Source organism: Hyperolius riggenbachi, chromosome 6 (assembly GCF_040937935.1).
Source record: "Hyperolius riggenbachi isolate aHypRig1 chromosome 6, aHypRig1.pri, whole genome shotgun sequence".
NCBI lineage: Eukaryota > Metazoa > Chordata > Amphibia > Anura > Hyperoliidae > Hyperolius > Hyperolius riggenbachi.
The window spans coordinates 242,577,495-242,599,684 of NC_090651.1; the positions used below are offsets into that span (position 1 = coordinate 242,577,495).

The 22,190-nt window shown below is 45.9% G+C and overlaps 1 non-coding gene across 1 annotated transcript; it reads left to right on the plus strand.

Annotated features, from left to right (window-relative positions):
• The first annotated feature begins 494 nt into the window (after positions 1 to 494).
• TRNAL-CAG (transfer RNA leucine (anticodon CAG)) lies at positions 495 to 577 on the plus strand. Its single transcript has one exon. It is a non-coding gene; the product is annotated as a tRNA-Leu (tRNA).
• The last annotated feature ends 21,613 nt before the right edge of the window (positions 578 to 22,190 follow it).

The following is a 22,190-nucleotide window of genomic DNA, read 5'->3' on the forward strand; positions in this document are numbered from 1 at the left end:
GTACAATGGAACATACTATACAACAGAACAATGAAATCCGTGTTGAGCCTTATACCCACCCAGCGATACTTGCGGCGATGTTACCCAACGTCAGGCAACATTGTTTAACATAATCCTGTTAAACGATGCTGACCATTAGCAGGGGGCTAATGGTCAGCATCGTTTAACAGCGGCAATTGCGCATAGTTAGGCGACGTGTAAGGCGGATCGTATCTTCCAGATCCCTGGCAACTCCGCGCAAAGTACCGTGATCACTTACTTTCCATTTGCACCAGTTGTGTAGTCGCATGACGTTGTGAGCAGGAAGAGGCGTTGTTTAATGTATATAATATACAGCTATAACATAATAAAATATACATTTTCCGCAACAACCTCTTTTTAGATTGATTTAGCAGGCAGATACCCCTACGACAATAGGCCACATTACCCAAAAACACAACTCAGCAGCATGTATGGAAAAAATCTTAATAGCGTAGTCAACTAACATGAATGAAGTCAGGATGGCCGAGCGGTCTAAGGCGCTGCGTTCAGGTCGCAGTCTCCTCTGGAGGCGTGGGTTCGAATCCCACTTCTGACACTAATTTTACTTTAGCCATCAAGTTCTGTTTAGAGTCACTGATATGCACGTAATGCTAAAATTAGAGCAGTTAAATGCAGCTATTGACTGGCCCAATTATAGGATCCATACAAATTTGCACAAATTGCCAACAAGTCATTAAATATGTCAAAGCGTCGGTCATCTTTATTTCTGAAAGGTTAGTGAGATAGTGATCAAAAAAGCAAAAAACAAGTAAATACACATTACCCAGCTTCTTGGCAGGTGACTTCAATAACACATTTGTAGCTTATTTATTACTAGCTGGTCGCCCGGCGTTGCCCAGGTATGTAATTGGCTAGTGTTAGCTCTGTCCACTTTTTCTAATCCTAACACACAATTACTCAATTATGACCTAGTTTGTGAGCTTTGCGGTCTTTGACATCAATAATTGGCATTGAAATTAAATAAATCTAATTGGCTGTGGCTCCACTCCTTTGAAAATCAATAGGTGAATTTTGATTAGCTTTTGTAGGCTCCACCCACTTTTCTGAATATTAATCCCAGTCACCCAGTGACCAACTGTGCAAAATTTAAGAACTCTGCCATTGACAGACAGTGTAAGAATGGCTGCAGTTTACATTCTGGCAGTTAAATTTGTATTTTTCTCCACCCACTGATGTCCTAATGTTTCTCAGGTATGTATTTGGCTGTTGTTGGCTGTGGCCACTTTTTCTAACCCTAACACACAATTGTCAATAGTCAATGACCAAGTTTGTGAGATTTGTGGTCTTTGGCATGAATAATTTCATTGAAATGAAACACATCTGATTCGCTGTTTGTGGCCCCACCCCTTTTCTAAATATTTAACCCCAGTCACCCAATGATCAACTGTACCAGGTTTAAGGCTTGTGCCATTAACAGTGCAAAAATGTCAGCAATTAAATATTTGCCTTGAAAATCAATAGGTGAATTGTGATTGGTTTTTATATTAATCCCAAAGTTTTAGAACCCTACAATTAATAGTGTAAGAATGGCTGCAGTTTAAATTTTCCCAGTGAAATTTGTGTTTGTCTCCGCCCACTGAAGACTCAGCATTGCCCAGGTATGTATTTGGCTGGTGCTGGCTCCGCCCACTTTTTCTAACCCTAGCACAAAATTACTTAATGACCAAGTTTGTGAGCTTTGCGGTCTTTGGCATCAATAATTTGCATTGAAATAAAATAAATCTGATTGGCTGTGGCTCCACCCTTTTCTGAATTTGAACCCCAATCACCCAATGGCCAACTGTACCAGGTACAGGTGATTAGCAGTGCAAGAATGGCATCAATTAAATATTCCCCTTAAACATTAATAGGTGGATTTTGGATGGCTTTTGTAGGCTCTACCCACTTTTCTGAATATTAATCTCAGTCACCCAGTGACCAACTGTGCAAAGTTTGAGAACCCTACCATTAATAGTGTAAGAATTGCTGCAGTTTACATTTTCTCAGTGAAATTTGTATTTGTCTCCGCCTACTGATGACCCAGCATTGCCCGATTATGTATTTGGCTGGTGTTGGCTGCGCCCACTTTTCCTAACCCTAACACACAATTACTCAATTACTCAATGACCAAGTTTGTGAGCTTTGCGGTCTTTGGCATCAATAACCTGCATTAAAATGAAACAAATCAGATTGTCTGTTTGGGGCTCCACCCCATTATATAAATTTAACCACTTGCCGACCGCCTTAAGCCGATGGGCGGCGGCAAGGGCTGGGCCCAAACGACCGCAATACGCCCATCGGCGGTGGCGGGCGTGCTTATGCAGCGATCGGGTCATTCGTGCCGCGATCAGCCGCCGGCGACTGGCTCCGCCCCCCCCCCGCACTGTAACTCGCCGGCCTTTCGGAAGCGCCGGCGGGTTACTAGCACCCGGATCGCCGCACGGATAGTGTATAATAGGCTTTGTAATGTATACAAAGCCTATTATACTGGCTGCCTCCTGCCCTGGTGGTCCCAGTGTCCGAGGGACCACCAGGGCAGGCTGCAGCCACCCTAGTCTGCACCAAGCACACTGATCCTGCCCCCCCCTTCCCTCTGATCGCCCACAGTACCCCTCAGACCCCCCCCTGCCCACCCCCCAGACCCCTGTTTGCACCCAATCACCCCCCTAATCACCCATCAATCACTCCCTGTCACTATCTAAAAACGCTATTTTTTTTAACCCTAAACTGCCCCCTGCTCCCTCCTGATTACCCCCCACCCCTCAGATTCTCCCCAGACCCCCCTCCAGACCCCCCCCCCCCCTGTGTACTGTATGCATCTATCCCCCCTGATCACCTGCCAATCACCTGTCAATCACCCATCAATCACCCCCTGTCACTGCCACCCATCAATCAGCCCCTAACCTGCCCCTTGCGGGCAATCTGATCACCCACCCACACCAATAGATCGCCCGCAGATCCGACATCAGATCACCTCCCAAGTGCAGTGTTTACATCTGTTCTCTTCTCTAAACACCCACTAATTACCCATCAATCACCCCCTGTCACTGTTACCTATCAGATCAGACCCTAATCTGCCCCTTGCGGGCACCCAATCACCCGCCTACACGCTCAGATTGCCCTCAGACCCCCCCCTTATCAATTCGCCAGTGTAATATTTACATCTGTTCTTCCCTGTAATAACCCACTGATCACCTGTCAATCACCTATCAATCACCCCCTGTCACTGCCACCCATCAATCACCCCCTGTCACTGCCACCCATCAATCAGCCCCTAACCTGCCCCTTGCGGGCAATCTGATCACCCACCCGCAGATCCGATGTCAGATCACCTCCCAAGTGCAGTGTTTACATCTGTTCTCTACCCTAAACACCCACTAATTACCCATCAATCACCCCCTGTCACTGATACCCATCAGATTAGACCCTAATCTGCCCCTAGGGCATCCAATCACCCGCCCACACCCTCAGAACGCCCTTAGACCCCAGCCCTGATCACCTCGCCAGGGCATTGCTTGCATCTATTTCCCCCCTCTAATCACACCTTGAGACACCCATCAATCACCTCCTGTCACCACCTGTCACCCCCTAGCACACCTACCCATCAGATCAGGCCCCAATTTGCCCCGTGTGGGCTCTTGATCACTCGGCCAAACCCTCAGACCCCCTTCCGATCACCTCCCCAGTGCATTGATTGTATCCATTTTCCCCTCTAATCACCCCCTGAGACACCCATCAATCACCTCCGGTCACCCCCCTAGCACTCCTATCCATCAGATCAGGCCCAATACAACCTGTCATCTAAGAGGCCACCCTGCTTATGACCGGTTCCACAAAATTTGCCCCCTCATAGACCACCTGTCATCAAAATTTGCAGATGCTTATACCCCTGAACAGTCATTTTGAGAAATTTGTTTTCCCGACTACTCACGGTTTTGGGCCCGTAAAATGCCAGGGCAGTATAGGAATCCCACAAGTGACCCCATTTTAGAAAAAAAGACACCCCAAGGTATTCTGTTAGGTGTATGACGAGTTCATAGAAGATTTTATTTTTTGTCAACAGTTAGCGGAAATTGATTTTTATTGTTTTTTTCACAGAGTGTCATTTTTCACTAACTTGTGACAAAAAAATAAAATCTTCTATGAACTCACCATACACCTAAAAGATTACCTTGGGGTGTCTTCTTTCTAAAAAGGGGTCACTTGAGGGGTTCCTATACTGCCCTGGCATTTTAGGGGCCCTAAACCGTGAGGAGTAGTCTAGAAAACAAATGCCTCAAAATGACCTGTGAATAGGACGTTGGGCCCCTTAGCGCACCTAGGCTGCAAAAAAGTGTCACACATGTGGTATCGCCGTACTCAGGAGAAGTAGTATAATGTGTTTTGTGGTGTATTTTTACACATACCCATGCTGGGTGGGAGAAATCTCTCTGTAAATGGACAATTGTGTTTAAAAAAAATCAAAAATGTGTCATTTACAGAGATATTTCTCCCACCCAGCATGGTTATATGTAAAAAAACACCACAAAACACATTATACTACTTCTCCTGAGTACGACGATACCACATGTGACACTTTTTTGCACCCTAACTGCGCTAAGGGGCCCAAAGTCCAATGAGTACCTTTAGGATTTCAAGGGTCGTTTTGCGGCATTTGGTTTCCAGACTACTCCTCACGGTTTAGGGCCCCTAAAATGCCAGGGCAGTATAGGAACCCCACAAGTGACCCCATTTTAGAAAGAAGACACCCCAAGGTATTCTGTTAGGAGTATGGTGAGTTCATAGAAGATTTTATTTTTTGTCACAAGTTAGCTGAAATTGATTTGTATTTTTTTTTTCACAAAGTGTCATTTTCCGCTAACTTGTGACAAAAAAAAAATCTTCTATGAACTCACCATACTCCTAACAGAATACCTTGGGGTGTCTTCTTTCTAAAATGGGGTCACTTGTAGGGTTCCTATACTGCCCTGGCATTTTAGGGGCCCTAAACCGTGAGGAGTAGTCTAGAAAACAAATGCCTCAAAATGACCTGTGAATAGGACGTTGGGCCCCTTAGCGCACCTAGGCTGCAAAAAAGTGTCACACATGTGGTATCGCCGTACTCAGAAGAAGTAGTATAATGTGTTTTGTGGTGTATTTTTACACATACCCATGCTGAGTGGGAGAAATATCTCTGTAAATGACAATTGTTTGATTTTTTTTTTACACACAATTGTCCATTTACAAACAATTGTCATTTACAGAGATATTTCTCCCACTCAGCATGGGTATGTGTAAAAATACACCACAAAACACATTATACTACTTCTCCTGAGTACGGCGGTACCACATGTGTGGCATTTTTTTGCACCCTAAAGGTCCGTACACACGCCGGCTTGGAGGCAACGACGGGTCCGTCGTCACCTCCCGCTGGGTGGGCGTTCCAACGACAGTCCGGCGTGTGTAAGCACTGTCGGCGGACTGATACGGCTGCTTCTGAGCGATCTGCCGGGCGGATCGCTCAGAAGCAGCCGTATCAGTCCGCCGACAGTGCGTACACACGCCGGACTGTCGTTGGAACGCCCACCCAGCGAGAGGTGACGACGGACCCGTCGTTGCCTCCAGTCCGGCGTGTGTACGGACCTTAAGTGCGCTAAGGGGCCCAAAGTCCAATGAGTACCTTTAGGATTTCACAGGTCATTTTGCGGAATTTGATTTCCAGACTACTCCTCACGGTTTAGGGCCCCTAAAATGCCAGGGCAGTATAGGAACCCCACAAATGACCCCATTTTAGAAAGAAGACACCCCAAGGTATTCCGTTAGGAGTATGGCGAGTTCATAGAAGATTTTATTTTGTGTCACAAGTTAGCGGAAAATGACACTTTGTGAAAAAACACAATTAAAATCAATTTCCGATAACTTGTGACAAAAAAAAAAAAAAAAATCTTCTATGAACTCACCATACTCCTAACGGAATACCTTGGGGTGTCTTCTTTCTAAAATGGGGTCATTTGTGGGGTTCCTATACTGCCCTGGCATTTTAGGGGCCCTAAACCGTGAGGAGTAGTCTTGAAACCAAATGTCGCAAAATGACCTGTGAAATCCTAAAGGTACTCATTGGACTTTGGGCCCCTTAGCGCAGTTAGGGTGCAAAAAAGTGCCACACGTGGTATCGCCGTACTCAGGAGAAGTAGTATAATGTGTTTTGGGGTGTATTTTTACATATACCCTTGCTGAGTGGGAGAAATATCTCTGTAAATAGACAATTGTGTGTAAAAAAAAATAAAATCAAAAAATCATCATTTACCGAGATATTTCTCCCACCCAGCACGGGTATGTATAAAAATACACCCCAAAACACATTATACTACTTCTCCTGAGTACGGCAATACCACATGTGTGGCACTTTTGTGCAGCCTAACTGCGCTAAGGGGCCCAAAGTCCAATGAGCATATTTAGGCTTTACAGGGGTGCTTACAATTAGGCACCCCCCAAAATGCCAGGACAGTGAACACACCCCACAAATGACCCCATTTTGGAAAGTAGACACTTCAAGGTATTCAGAGAGGAGCATAGTGAGTCCGTGGCAGATTTCATTTTTTTATTGTCGCAAGTTAGAAGAAATGGAAACTTTTTTTTTTTTGTCATAAAGTGTCATTTTCTGCTAACTTGTGACAAAAAATAAAATCTTCTATGAACTCACCATGCCTCTCACTGAATACTTTGGGATGTCTTCTTTCCAAAATGGGGTCATTTGGGGGGTATTTATACTATCCTGGAATTTTAGCACCTCATGAATCATGACAGGGGGTCAGAATAGTCAGAGATGCTTGAAAATAGGAAAATTCACTTTTGGCACCATAGTTTGTAACCGCTATAACTTTTACCCAATCCAATAAATATACACTGAATGTTTTTTTTTTTTTATCAAAGACATGTAGCACAATAACTTTCGCGCTCAAATGTATAGGAAATTTTACTTTATTTGAAAAATGTCAGCACAGAAAGTTAAAAAAGTCATTTTTTTGACAAAATTCATGTCTTTTTTGATGAATATAATAAAAACTAAAACTCGCAGCAGCAATCAAATAGCACTAAAAGAAAGCTGTATTAGTGACAAGAAAAGGAGGTAAAATTCATTTAGGTGGTAGGTTGTATGACCGAGCAATAAACCGTGAAAGCTGCAGTGGTCTGAATGGAAAAAAAGGCTCTGGTCCTTAAGGGGCGAAAAGACTGTGGTCCTCAATTGGTTAAACCCTAGTCACGCAATGATCAACTGTACCAGGTTTGAGGCTTGTACCATTAACAGTGCAAGAATGGCAGCAATGAAATATTCCCCTGAAAAATCAATAGGTAATTTTTGATTGTTTTTTGTAGGCTCCACCCACTTTTCTGAATATTAACCCCAGTCACCCAGTAGTAACCAACTGTGCAAAGTGTGAGAACCCTACCATTAACAGTGTAAGAATGGCTGCTGTTTACATTTTCCCAGTAAAATTTGTATTTGTCTCCGCCCACTTATGACCCTGCATTGCCCGCTTATGTATTTGGCTGGTGTTGGCTGTGCTCACTTTCCTAACCCTAACACACAATTAATCAATTACTCAATTACCAAGTTTGTGAGCTTTGCGGCGTTTGGCAACAATAATTTGCATTGGAATGAAACAAATCTGATTGGCTATTTTGGCTCCACCCCCTTTCTGAAATTGAACCCCAGTAACCCAATGATCAACTATACCAGGTTTGAGGCTTGTGCCATTAAAAGTGCAAGAATGGCAGAAATGTAAATATTCCCCTTGAAAATCAATAGGTGAATTTTGATTGGCTTTTATAGGCTCCAACCACTTTTCTGAATAATAATCCTAGTCACCCAACGACCAACTGTGCAAAGTTTGAGAACCCTACCATTAACAGTGTAAGAAAAACAAAAGTTTGCTTCCTTAAAACAGAAAGAATTTGCAATAATTCAGGTTGGAGTGAGCTTGAGATGTCTCCTAGTGTACCACTGCTGAATATATGCAAATTAACCATTGTTACCCTTAGAAGCTAAACACACCTCCAGAACCGCTGGAATGCAATGATGTGTCAGCTTGTTAATTTGTACAGAGCCATAATAATCCAACATGCATACAGACTGTTTTGGATTGTTTGATCCTCATCAGTGCATGGCATAGATTAATTTGGCTCTATGGCGTAGGGCTTGTAACACCGAGAGGTACAGACTAACCAGGATAGTCATGGTGACCCAGAACTCATGGGAGTGTGTAAGGGACTACAATGGTCCTAAAAGCTCCCTCACTAAGATGTTAAGAAAAACAAAAGTTTGCTTTCTTAAAACAGAAAGTATTTGCGATAATTCAGGTTGGAGTGAGCTTGAGATGTCTCCCAGAGCAACACTGCTGAATATATGCAAATTAACCATTGCACCCTTAGAAGATAAACACACCTCCAGTGTAACAGTGTAAGAATGGTGCAGTTTACATTTTCCAGTGAAATTTGTATTTGTCTCTTTTTAGTTATGGGAATAAAAAGTATCTTATACTTTATTCCAGGTAATGTACTATGTGTGTGCCAAATGTCATTCAAATCCGTTCAGCCGTTTTTGCGTGGTTGAGTAACAAACATCCAAACATCCGAACTTTCCCATTTATTATATTAGTAGGATGTTCTAACAGCCCAGAAACAAATTACTAAACTCCATTTGCATTCCTGATATGTTGATGCTTGCAAAAACAAAAAGTAAACCCACCCTACCTTTCAGTGGAATAAATGAATCATCTGTACACCATACAAAGAATGTGCTCATATATGGGACTCCAATTAATAATTCACCAGGTAAAGATACAATGTAGCAGGTCTGCTACTTTTAAAATATCCTTGCCGAAACCCGGGATCGAACCAGGGACCTTTAGATCTAGCTATTTCGGGTATGTAATTGCACATATCTAGTAACTTTTGTACACATTAAAAGCAGTAGGATTAGCCATACTATGCCAGCGTAAAAAAACACATGTATAAGTAGAAACATACTTGATCTACTTGCATAACACATGTATTGTACTGTCTACATTTTGCAAACACAGTGAATTTAGCGCAGGAGACTTAGGCGCACAGGGAGTAACTTTGGCGCCGTCAGAAGACAGAGCTGAAGTAACTTTTAAAACACAATAATTCGGCTTCCAGCAGTTGCTGGAAGCAGAATTGTTTCATTCCCCACCATCCATGGCGGCCTGGAGGGGGAATAGTATTTAACACGGCCAGGACTTGTGCAGCACCAGCAGGATCAGCCATATCATCCTAAAGTATGTGATAAGTCCAAACCGGCTGTATCCTGCGCCCAAGTCACCCGCGCTGAATCCTATCGTACGCCACATTTTGATTTCAGTGAATTTCATATAGTAAATGAAGAGAATTCCGTTCCTGGTGGGAATCATATTTTGCCCACAGTTTGAGGCTAAATCCTGATGTCATTTCTGCCCTTAACTTTTTTTTTCTTTTCTCCTCCTCCAATCGCTGAGTCACCTCAGCCTTGCTTGTAAACACAAGTGAGCAGAGGATGTGTTTCAGATAGGCAGCTAGGCAGGGCAATACATGGAAGAGGAGGAATATATTATAGATAAAAAGAACCCCCAGCATGCAACTGTTTGGCACTGACTATTAAAGGGCCAGTGCTCCTAAAGTATGTGATAACTCCAAACCATAACAGCAGAAAAAGTTTTGAAAGTTTTGAATGCAGGATTAGCATATTTACCACTTAATACACTCAGACCAGTTGCTGTTGAAATTTGATTTTTATGGTGACAATCCTGCTTTAACTCTTTATACAATATGTGGCTCTGGCTACCAGGGGCGTAACTAGGCCGCACCAGGCCCCCCTGCAAAAATTCTGAGCGGGTCGATCGGAGCTGTTTTGGGGCGCTGGAGGGGTTGCTGCATAAGGGGAAGGTCCCCCCCTCCCTCACCTCGGGGCTCTCCCCTCTGCGCTCCCCTCCAGCTTAATAAGGTGGCAGGCAGCGGCTGATACATACCTTCCTTCCCTCTTCCGTGCGGTCCAGCGTGCGTTCCTTACTCTAGTCTCTGACGCGACTTCCTGTATATCGCGTCAGAGACTAGAGTGAGGAACGTACGCTGGACCGCACAGAAGAGGAAAGGAAGGTATGTATCAGCCCCTGCCCGCACACTTATTAAGCTGGAGGGGAGCGCAGAGGGGAGAGCCCCGAGGTGAGGGAGGGGGGAACCTTCCCCCCCCTCCCCGCCGACTGTGGGCATGGCTTTCCCCTCGTGCTGCGTCCCCTCCAGCACCCCAAAACGGCCCGATCGACCCGCTCAGCATTTTTGCAGGGGGGCCTGGTGGGGGGCAGGGGTCGCATCCCCTATTGTTACGCCAGTGCTGGCTACTATAATTTTATTACATTATAATTATAAGGAACGTGCCTACTCTTGAAGTTTCCGCCGAGACCCGGGCGGAGTCAGTCGCTTCAGGGTCTCAGCGCTTGTTCCCCACTGGTGATGTCACTGCTGAGACACAAACCGCACATGCTGATAGGCGGAAGATGCGTTCGCAATACACCTTCCGCAAGTGTAAGCAATAGTCAGCTGACAGCACGGCGTCAGCTTACAGAGCTGACATCTAGGTAGGCTGAACACTGTGTGATTAGATGTGCGGAGTGTGGCCAGCCACTGATTAGTTGACAGTTTTATTTAAACCTGCAGAGTGCTCCCAGTCATCGCCTGTGATAAGCATAGCTTTGGCTAGTTGCTGGGTGCGCACTCCCTTGTTGATATTACTGGATCTTGACCTTTGGCTTGTTTTGACGATTCCAGTCTGCTGTGATTAACCCTTGCCTTGTTTCCTGGATAACCCTTGCCTGCTGCCTGGACTGACCTCTGCCTTGTTTCTTGGATAAACCCTTGCCTGCTGCCTGGACCGACCTCTGCCTTGTTTCCTGCATAACCCTTGCCTGCTGCCGGTATTGTCCATTGCTAAGTTACTGGACACTGAGTAAGCCTGAACTAATCCTTGCATATCGAAATATCTTGCATGTGATCCTTGCATAAACTCCTTGCCTGGAGCATTCACTGCCTGTTGAATAACGTTGCATGTGGACTTGCATGAACTCTCCTAAATCTGCGTGGATCCCTCACTGACTGATCCTCATCCACCTGTCATTACTGGCAATCGACGCGGAGGGCCTCATCTTCCTGAATCAAGGTAACAGCCCTATGTGATACTTACGAACTATCTGAACTGTGTTACTAGTCTTAGTGGGGTCCTAGCAGGTTGTTGTTCTCTCTACTTCAATTTGTATGCCTTGCACTTTAAGGACCTGGGGGTAACCGAGGTCAGGAGACATATTTAACGTTCTGTTCAAGCGGGGAGTTGTCTATAGGTGAAGGCTTGGGCCGAGGTCAGAGCTGCGGCACTAGATTGGGGCATAGAGACTGATTGGGTACATAACCTGTCAGGCCTTACAATAAAAAAGCAGTATTTCAATATGCATATCTGGGGGTTTTTTTCACTCAGAGAAGCCTTTTAGGCACAGAGCTGAAATCTCTCTTTATCATCTCATTAATTCACTACGTTTTGGCAACAGACATTACAAGACCAGGACATACCATTTTTAGCAATGGTAAGCAAAAGATTTTGGCCATGTGCATAGAAGTGTAAGGCCCCATTTACACTTAATCAGTTGCTCTCAGTTATAACTGAAAGGACAACTGATTTTAAAAGTAATGCCCATGTTTTCCTATGGCACCTTTCACACTTAACACGTTTTAACTGGAATCTTTTTCACAATGCACTGCTATGGAGAAGGAACAAAAATGCGTACTAACTGATTAAGTGTAAACAGGGCCTAAGTGTAAATGCCGTTCAGCACAGGTTATTAAAAACATTAATTAGTTCTCTTTACTTGCTTATAAAATATTATGTTCCTCATCAGTATAAGAACCCAAAGAAACCTCAAGGAAACAAACCTAAATATATCCCTCCGTATAGAATACAACATCAGCACTATAACCCTCGCTATCCAACAGACTTTCCCTTCAACACCTAAACCACAATACAGAAACTCACCGTGAGTTCCTAAACCACAGTACTCAGGTTTTATTAACCATAACCAATCATCACAACATTTTAAACCTTATTAATTTTAGGTTAGTCCAGAAAAGGATTGAGACCCCAAATATCATATAGAGATGAGATTCCGACATACAATAAGTATGCCACTTTGCTTAATTATGGCCAGGAAAGAACACCTTTGGAATATAGTACCCCACAACCAGTGCATGATCAACAACATTTTTTAGACAGAAGAGGACTAACACGGGAAAAGAGGAAAAACATAGACGCAGAGGTTGTAGAGCAGGCCAGAGAAAACAGCAGCATAAACAAAAAATGCAAAGAGGAACAGGAGAGGGAATCTTCAATCTTAGTGGAGTAAAATTTGAACAAGATGAAATAAACCTACTGGATAAAGGGTTAAAAATTTGTACCGAGGAAAAGAAAAAAAAAACTCCTTACAAAGTTACAATTATATGTAGATGCTCGGAAGTTTGTTAGCAAAACTAAACTTGAAAAAATATTTTTTAGTAATAGTGCACCTACTAGCAGTACAGTGGATACAAGTCTAAATAGACAATTTCTAATTAGTGTTAAAAAAAACTCCACCTTTAACCCACCCCATACTAGTCATCATGAGATTAAGACATTCAAGAACTTGATTAATAAAGACATATTGTATATGCAAATTTAAAAAAACTAGGATGACAAGGGATCGGATTGGAAGTGCAACAAAGAAACAGTGAGAGGAAAGTTGTAATATTAAAACCAGCAGACAAAGGGGGGGGGGGGGGGGGGGGGGATACTTATTTTCCAGAGAGGAGCAGTATAAAGAAATGGGAGAAATTTACATGATTAACTTATGGAATCCTGAAGGAAGGCCCAGGTATAGTATATATGGATGGACTAAAAAAAAAAAAAAGTCTTGTAATCTGGGGTCTGGAGAAATGAATTTTATTGGATAAAGGGAGGGTATCTAGTCCCTTCATTCTTTAGAACTCCAGTCATTTCCGAAATACCAAAAATTCATAAAGGCTGCATTAATCCCCCAGGCAAGACCCACCGTGCGTGGGATTGGGTCAGTAACGGCGAGACTGGGAGAATTTTTGGACACCTTCCTGCAACCTATTGTAAATACTATTCCTTCATATTTGAAAGATTCAAGAGAACTTAAGATATTGGATAAGGTGGAATTTACAATCGCATTCTACTTGGTGACTTCCGACATTACTTCTCTATATACAGTGATGATAGATCAGAAAAAAAAAGTAATGAGGCAGTTGAAATATATCTAACCTGTTCTGGACAATTCACAGTTGATCAAATTGAGTTTAAGAAAGCTTTAGAGTTTGCTATGAGCAGGAATTTTTTTGGTACAATGGAACATACTATACAACAGAACATTAGTGTTACTATGGGTGCAAAGTATGCACCCAGCTTAGCTAATATTTATGTTGCCAAATGGAAGTCTGACTTTATGGATTTTAATAGGTTTCACCATCTCAAACTTTGGAAAAGATATATAGACAATGTGGTTTTTATTTGGGATTGGGAGGAAAACTCTCTTATAGATTTTATTGCATACATTAATTCCAATGATACTAATTTAAAATTCAACTGTGAATATAGCAAAGATGGTGTGATTTTTTTAGATTTAAAGATATCCACTAAAGATTGTATTTTAAAGACTAATGTGATTTTTAAACAGAATGATAGGAATAGCTATACTCCAACCATGAGCTACCACCATCCTAATTGGTTGAACTCAGTACCTAAGACTGAATGTTTGCGGTTATTTAGAAATTGTACAGAGATAGAAGATTATGAGAAAGAGGTGTTGACTTTAACTAAAATATTTGTTGAAAAAGGATACCCGTAGAGATTCAAAAAAATACAAAGATGAAATAGCACAGAGAGATAGGACGCAGTTGATCCATGAAGAGAAAAAAAAAAAAAAAAAAAAAAAAAAAAAAAGGAGGAACATAACCAGATTTTATTTATTACAGATTTTAATACTCAATATAAGGAAATATAACATATCTTGCAGAAATATTGGCATGTTCTTCAAATGGACTCGGAGTTGACAAAGTTCAGTAAAGTCGCCGCACACAGGGATGTATACACTGAGAACGGCGGCAAACGGAGGGGGGCAGGAGGAGTAGCTGGTATGTACGATTGACAACCTACACAGTTCTATCATTTTAACCAGAACCGTTCGGTTCTGGTATCCTATAAGTTGGATTCCACATTTATTGAGCAATTTCCTGTTATTGAAAAACATAATAGAATAACTTATAAAGTAAAAACTTCCTCAGTCTGTTCAAGGAGTGGATTCATTCCATATATTTGTGTAAATCTTCAGTTAGGCCTGGACCAGGACCACAGTACTAGGGGGAAGGCCGCCATGAAGGGGTTTTGCGGCTCCCTCCCCCCATCCTCTCCTTCTGCATTTGAATAATGCAGAGGCTCTCAAGGGCTGCAAGCTTCCATGAGGCAGCCAGTGGGGTGGGGAGTGGGCATCCTAGAGCCTGGGCCCTATTGGATCGTGGGATAGGCAGGATGGGGATGAGTTTTTGGGGAGCCAGGACAGGAAAAGGATAGGGTGGTTTGAGCATTCGCCAGAGCAATCAGGGCCAGGCAGGTTTTCTCCCCTCCTGTTCCTCCTTTCCTACTCCGGTTCCTTTGCTGCCATGTCGGACCAACGTACCCTTGTGGAGCAGGTACATGCGCGGCAGCATCCCCGGGCGGCGTGGAATGGGTTAGGCAGCAACTAGGTCCCACATTGCAGGGGCTTGGGTCGGCCGCGCCCCCCCCCCCCCCCCTTCCTGCGTACACGTGCGAGGAAGTCAAAACCTCCTGCGCGGCTCAGTCTCGACAGTTCCCCTGCCCGTGCTTGGGGCCGCACTGGGAGCTCCATTGTGGACCCTTCAACCCCTTAGCCTAAGTCCTGGAAAAAAAAGAGAAAGCTAAAGCTAAAGCTAAGGGGGCTCACCATCGGCGCAGCACGCACGGGGGCACATCCGCCATTGCTCCAGTGCCTCCCCGCTTCTGTTTCTGGACCACACGACGCCTTCTTGCCCACCCCAGGTGCAAGAATGCAAGGACGCTCAGCAGGACAAGAGCCGCAACAAAATGGGCGCTGTGCCATCCCCCTCAAACTCTGAGCACCCCCCCCCTCCCCCCGGGACCAGGAGCCACTCCAAGGGACGATGCGAGGGGGACGGCAGGCATGCATCCACGCCCCCCCTGGTGGTGCAATAGGCATAGCCCATTTTCAGCCGGTGGCTATGGCAACTCCTGACCTCAAGGCCCCTTCTTCAGCCAGAGGCCAGAAGCGGTACAGTGGGGGCAGGGCTAACCCAGGCCCAAGCAGGAACGATCGGGCAGACCCCCAAAGGGACCTCCTCAGGCTGCTGCAGACTTTGGACCCCAGGCCCCTGGACCGCATGATGTTCTTCCACAACCTCATGAAGAAAGGGAAGACAGAGAACGGTCCAGCTCATCTGATAAGGCCTCCCTGATCGGTGATGATCATAGTCCGTCGCCAGAATCGGGACCTTCGGCTGGTTGACACCGGCGTCCGATGCAGCCATGTGAGTTGGCTTTTCATTCATATTTGAATAATGCGGGTTTGGGCAATGTTGCACAGTCAGGGGGCGGAATGGGGGGGGGGGGTCAGGTAATGGTGTTAATGCTTTTCCTGTCTCTGTTGGAGGGTCTGTCCCCTCTGTGTTGTCTGCTATGCCTGTCCCCCTTCCTCTCCAACCTCATCTTTGTCATTGGTCAATTCGCTTTTGTCCGGTTTGCGTGATATCTTAGGTCAATCTGTTCCACCTTCTGGTCACCCTTCAGCGGCTTGGGTCGGGCAGCGGGTTTCAGTGGTGGAAGCGGTGCAGAGTGTAGCCAGCCCCTTGCCCGCCCCTGCTGGTGTCTCCTCGGAATCACTGGTGGCGCCTCCGCCTGTGGGTACAGTAAGCACCCAGGTGGCGCCTGCGCAAAATAAAGAGGTTGATATGGTCCACCTCGCCGATTCAGCTAAGTGTGAAGTGTATGTTTGCTACAAGGGACCACTTGGCTCGCACCTGAAGGTGGAAGTGTGGGAGAAGATTTGGAGGGGTGAATACATGGAGATTTTTTCATTACTGCCACTGGAAAAGTTTAACCTGGACCGTGCAAAGACAGACAAATCAAAGAAGGAGGAAGAGGCATGCCGGCGGTATCTTTTAATCCCGCGGACCTTTACAAATTGGCTAAAGGCATTCGCTATCCTAGCAGGAGTTAGAAGTGCTGTTCGGCCCTGTTCTGCTACATGGATGCCATTCACGAAGCTCATCGGACTTTTGGTGGTGTAACGTGGCTGCGCAATGATGAACAGTTCCGGCAGAGAAAAGCAATACAGCCGGCTATATGATGGGACCACAAGGACATTAGCTTGTGGATGAAACTGATGACTCAGGTACGGAGTGCCTCCTCTTCCCCCTTTCAAGGTGGGGCCAGCACCACATCTGCCCCAGGACAGCTGGCCAACAGAAAAAGGGGCCTCTGCTGGCGTTTTAACGAAGGAAGTTGTAGGTTTGGTAGCCAATGCCATTTTAAGCATGAATGTTCAAACTGTGGAGGGACACATCCAGCTTCGAGGTGTTACCAGTTGAAGCCCAAGGCCAGAGAGTCTGTGAACAAGAGGGAGGACGCCAGTAGCGGTGGAAAGGATGCTGCCGTTCCTAAATAGGTATACCGATCGTTCGATGGCAGAATTTTTACAGGAAGGATTTACCCATGGTTTTGTGATTCCGAGTCAATGTCCTGCATTCCCTGTCCCCTCCAGACGAAAATTTGAAGTCAGTTTATGAACACCCGAAAGTTGTAAATGAGAAGTTACAGAAGGAAATTTCTTTGGGTCGGATGGCTGGTCCTTTTCAGGAAATTCCTGTAAAGAATAGCGGAGATGCCGCCGCATGGACAAGCGGCATGGCGGCCATCTCCGCGTTCCAGCCGGCGGCTTCTGCCGCGCAGCTACATGCTGCTGGTTCGCCTGGTCCTTCTAGTGCACACAGATTAAGAGCTGCGCGCTCGCCAGGCGACAGGACCTTTATGCAAGTAGAAGGGGAGTCAGCTGATCAAGCCGATCAGCTGACTCCAGCTATGCTCCGGATTGGCTGAGTGACTGGGGCGGCGCTGTGGAGCGCTCTGGGTATTTATAGGACTTGCCGGTCAGTTGCAAGTTGTCTGCTGTTGCGAATGCTTACGTGTGAGCGCTCAGACCCTAGTCAGATCTTACAGTGTGTTAGAACCAGCTGGAGCTGGGGTTTCACACTTAGTCAGATTCCGTTGATAGCTTTAAGTACTATTATATTGTAAGACTTGTGTACCATTCTTTAGTCTAGTTCCCAGGTGTTGAAACCAAGGACTTCACACCTAGACTAGGATATTGCTATATTACTACTGTTTATCTGTTATGATCTCTCGCTCTCCTGACTACTCCCTTGCTTACTGATTCGGTACGTCTGCCTATCTGATTACTGTTGCAGACTCTGCCTGTACCTAGATACCGAATCAGTCTTCCGCCTCTGTACTGTATCTGTCCGTTCGTTGCTGACCTTGCTTGTCTGACCTTTCTGTCCTCACTAGTGGGTCTTACCACTAGTGAGGGAAATCTTAAGGGCTGTCACCTAACCCTTAGGTGATCAGTCTACTGTCTGTGACACTTGTTCCTCAGGTGTCTGTTAGCTGCAAATAGTGTCTGTTGATCACCTGCCCCTCGGGAGATCATCTTGCAGCACAGTCAGTGGTCCCTGCTCCTCAGGTGTCTACTGGCTGCAGTACTATCTGAATTCCCTGCTCCTCAGGGAATTCTTGGCTGCAGTATAGTCTGTATTCCCTGCTCCTCAGGGGATCCTAGGCTATTGCTTAGTCTTGATCACCTGCACTTCAGGTGATATTACTCTCCAACACCGTCAGTGGTCCCTGCTGCTCAGGCGTCCACTGGCTGCAGTGCAGTCTGAATCCCCTGCCCCTCAGGGGATCCTTGGCTGCAATACTGTCTGTATCTCCCGCGCCTCGGGAGATAACTTCTCTTATTACTGTTGCACCAAACAATACCACATTAGGTGTCCTGTGTCTAGCTATACTTGTATTATTGGTGATTCTGCAGATCACCACATAATCAGGTATAGCATCTGTATTATTGGTGATACTGCAGATCACCAATAATCAGAAAAATCTGTGTTGTTGACACCAATTGTTACAATTCCATTGACAAACTTGATTGTGTCATGTCACCATTGGGGCTGGTTCCCAAAAAAGATCCTGGGAAATTCCGCCTTATCTCTCCCATCCGCACCGGTGTTCAGCAAACGATTTCATTGATCCGGAATTGTGTTGGGTAGTTACACTTCATTTGATGCGTCACTTTGGCTCTGGTGCATTGTTGGCAAAGTCCGACATAGAGGCTGCATTCCGGCTATTGCCAACCCATCCCGACTGCTTTCGATTATTAGGATGTTTTTGGAATGATTCATTCTATAATCGACAAATGTTTGCCGATGGGTTGTTCCATTTCCTGTTCCTATTTCGAAGTGTTCAGCTCGTTAATCAAATGGGCAGTCAGGTATGTGTCAGGGCACGCATCTATCATTCACTATCTGGATGACTTATGCATCGGCCCACCTGAGTCTGATATTTGCGAGCTTCTCTTGGTGTCTCAGCAACAAGTAGCAGCAAAATTTGGCGTCCCTTTGACACCTGACAAGATGGAAGGCACGCAAACACAAATTCAATTTTTGGGCATACTCATTGACACAAAAAAGATGGAGGGTCAGTTTCTTTGGCAGATGGGCTCAAGAAGACGTAATTGTGACAGCTGCAATCTGTTCTAGGGAAGTTGAATTTCGCATGTCATGTCTTACCCATGGAACGGGTATTTTCCAGACGCCTTGCTGCCGCTACATCAGGTGTTAAACTACCACATCATTTTGTACGGATGTGTGAAGACCTGCAGGTGTTGAAGTATTTTCTGGAGGAATACATGGTGATGATGGACAGCATAGACAGCTTCGATTTGGAACTTTTTACCAATGCAGCGGGTTTGGTAGGCTTTGAGGCATTTTTTTTTTTTTTTTTTTTTTAACGGTTGATGCTGTGCACACCAGTGGCCTAAAAGTTGGGTTCAGGAGGGGTTCATGCGCAACCTCATGCTCCTTGAGCTTTTCCTCATCGTTGTTGCTTTGGAAGTCTAGGGGGTTGAACTTAGCAATCACAGGATTAGGTTTAACTATGACAACGCAGGTGTTAGTGCCATCAATACTATTTCCGCTTCTTCCCCCCGTTATTCGCTTACTGAGGTATTTGGGCCTTTCACATTTGCGTTTGAATGTTTTTATTTTTGCTGCACATCTTCCGGGTGCTGTGAATGAAGTGACTGATGCTCTGTCTCTGTTTCAGCTGGACAGGTTTCGGGCGCTGGTGCCAGAGGTTTTTAAACTGTGCAATGAGCATGACATCACCAAGACCTTTTTAGTACGCCAAGCCATGAAAGGTTTTTGAAGAGGCAAGACAACAGTGGATCGCCGGCGCTCAATCACAGGTGCTGCATTGCAAACCTTATTGGGTAAGTTGCCAACCATCTGTTCTGATCCATTGCACTGTTTTCGGTGGCATTTGTATTGGTGGTGTTCTTTGTCGCATTCCGGGTAGGGTAGTTGGTCGGCAATAGCCGCAATGATCAAGGTGGGCTACAGTTTAGGGATGTTTTGGTGAGTACTGCCTCAGTAGATATATGGCTTCCTCGATTGAAAACGGATCAGATAGGTCACGGTTGTCAAATCATCTTGTTTTCAACTGGGGACAAGATTTTTTGGGTACTGTACAAAAGTTTGTTCAAATCAGGCTAGCCAGTTCTTTGTCTTTTCTGTGTCACCAGGAAGGTTTGGCCCTTTTTAAGATTTCAGTTTGTTTCGATTTTCAAAAAAAGCTTGAAGCCAGTGGGGCTGACACCAGTTTTTACTCTTCTCACTCATTCTGTATTGGGTCAACAATGGAGGCGGCACAGTGTGGTTTGGGACAGGAGGTGGTAAAACAGATTGGCAGGTGGGAATCTGCCAGATTTGCCTCTTGTTCACCCGCACCTAGTTTAGCAACTTAATTTTCGGATTTCTTTTTCTCACCCCCCCTCCCATTTTGTTTTATCTGTTCTATTGTCAATGTTAAGTGTGTATGTAATTTGTCAAAATTATTTGCACGGGGTAGCTTTCTTTCTTTGCAGATCCAGTTTCTAGTGTGGATTGTTGGACGTTCATATGTTGCTTGGGGGCAAAGAGAGCAGATGTGCATCCCGAAGGTCATCAACTAGGTTTTCCTAGGGGTGAGGTATGTGTGCAGTGGATTGGAGTCTCGGGAATGCTATGGTCTTGTGTTTTGCTCTAAGTACATCGGTATGCCAGATATATTGATCATTTATGCAGGTAAGAACGATTTGGCTCTTCTGTCTGCCAGGAAACTTACGCACATCAAACATCAAGTTAGATTTTTCTGCACTTGCGCTCCTGCTTCCACAACACCATACTCATCTGGTCGGATATTACACCGGGCCGTGGTTCTGTGGCGGTTATCACGCGGGTGAGGTGTCACACGCGTGATGCTTTGATGGGGTCGGGACTTCGGAGGTCAGAACACGGTCAGTTCAACTGTTGGGGACTCGCTCTCAGGTGGTGATTTCCCATTTAACTGGTAGGACCGCGAAGTTTACAGCGCTCAGCTGTCCCTGAGCCGACGCTCATGGCTGTGAAGACCAAGATGGCGCCCCAGCTGGTCGCCTCGGTCACATGGCTCCTGATCTAGGCTGTTCTTCCTAAGTTTCCAGTTGTACAATATAGTTCAGGATAGCTTAAGAGAGCTGCCTCTTGTCTAGCGAAGTAGCTGATGTATTCGTTTTTAGTTTAGTTTGAGGTAATTCGTTTTTAGCGTAGTTTTAGCTTAATTACTAGTGCAGCAGTCTCTGGCTGGCACTCACCCGATGCCTGCACGTGCCCACGCCGGTCTTCAACTCCACCGATCTAACGACACTGCTCCGGTCCTTGCCTGCTGCTGCCACGACAGACCCCGCAGTCTGCGGACCTCCGTTCCTGCCGCACACTCGGAAACATCCTGGCTCCTGGTCGCCGCTGCTCCGGCTGCTCACCCGTCTTCAGCACACCACGAGGTCCCACGCTGGTCCTCTGCCTCAGGCCCCCGGATAAGCCGCCGCTGCTCCTCCTGACTCACCGCATCACACCACGTGGTCCCACACCTAGGATCACCATCGCACTGAAGATCTTGGCTGCGCCCGCCCAGCCCTCTCTTCCTCCTGCGCTGAACCCACGTGGCTGCTCACCACCAACCGGGGACTCCGGCGCAGCACCTCACCAGCATCCGAGGGGGACTCCGCTCCACCAGGCTCCTCACCTTTGCCTCCCCTTGGGTGTTCACTCCCCTTGGGTGTTCACTCCAGGCCCGGGGGGCCCCCTGACCAGCCTCCACTTCCTCCAGTGGCTGCAGATCCTCCTGCCAGAGTCTTCACTTTTTTAGGGTGAGTCCCATAGCCTGAAATTGGACCCCTCCATCTGCCCTTGCTCTGCCTGCTCCATACCATCTTGTCCTTGCTCTGCCCCTGCCTGCTCCATACCATCTGCCTGCTCCTTACTACACACGGTGCCATGCTCCATACCATCTGCCTGCTCCTGACTATCTAATGTGCCATTCATGCTGTGCTGTGTGGGGCTGCCTGCCTCACCATCCCTCTGTGCTGCCTGTACCTCTAAATATACTGTGCCTTATACTGAGCTGTGCTGCCTACTCCACCTATCCTGGCCACGTGCTGTGCTACCCGTTCCAGACTATCTACTCAGGCCACATGCTGCGCTGGACTGCCCGCTCAATACCACCTACCTGAGCCATCTTCTGAGTTGTGCCGCCTGCCCCTTTCCACCCACTGGGTCGCTCCATACCCACCCTTGTGCAACATTCTGTGCTTCCCGCTTCATACCATCCTTTTGAAGACGCCATACCATCCACCTACTCTGTGTTGTGCTGCCCGCAAAATACTACGCTAAATGGGCTTGAAACGGTCACAAAATACTGCGACCCTATCCAGAGA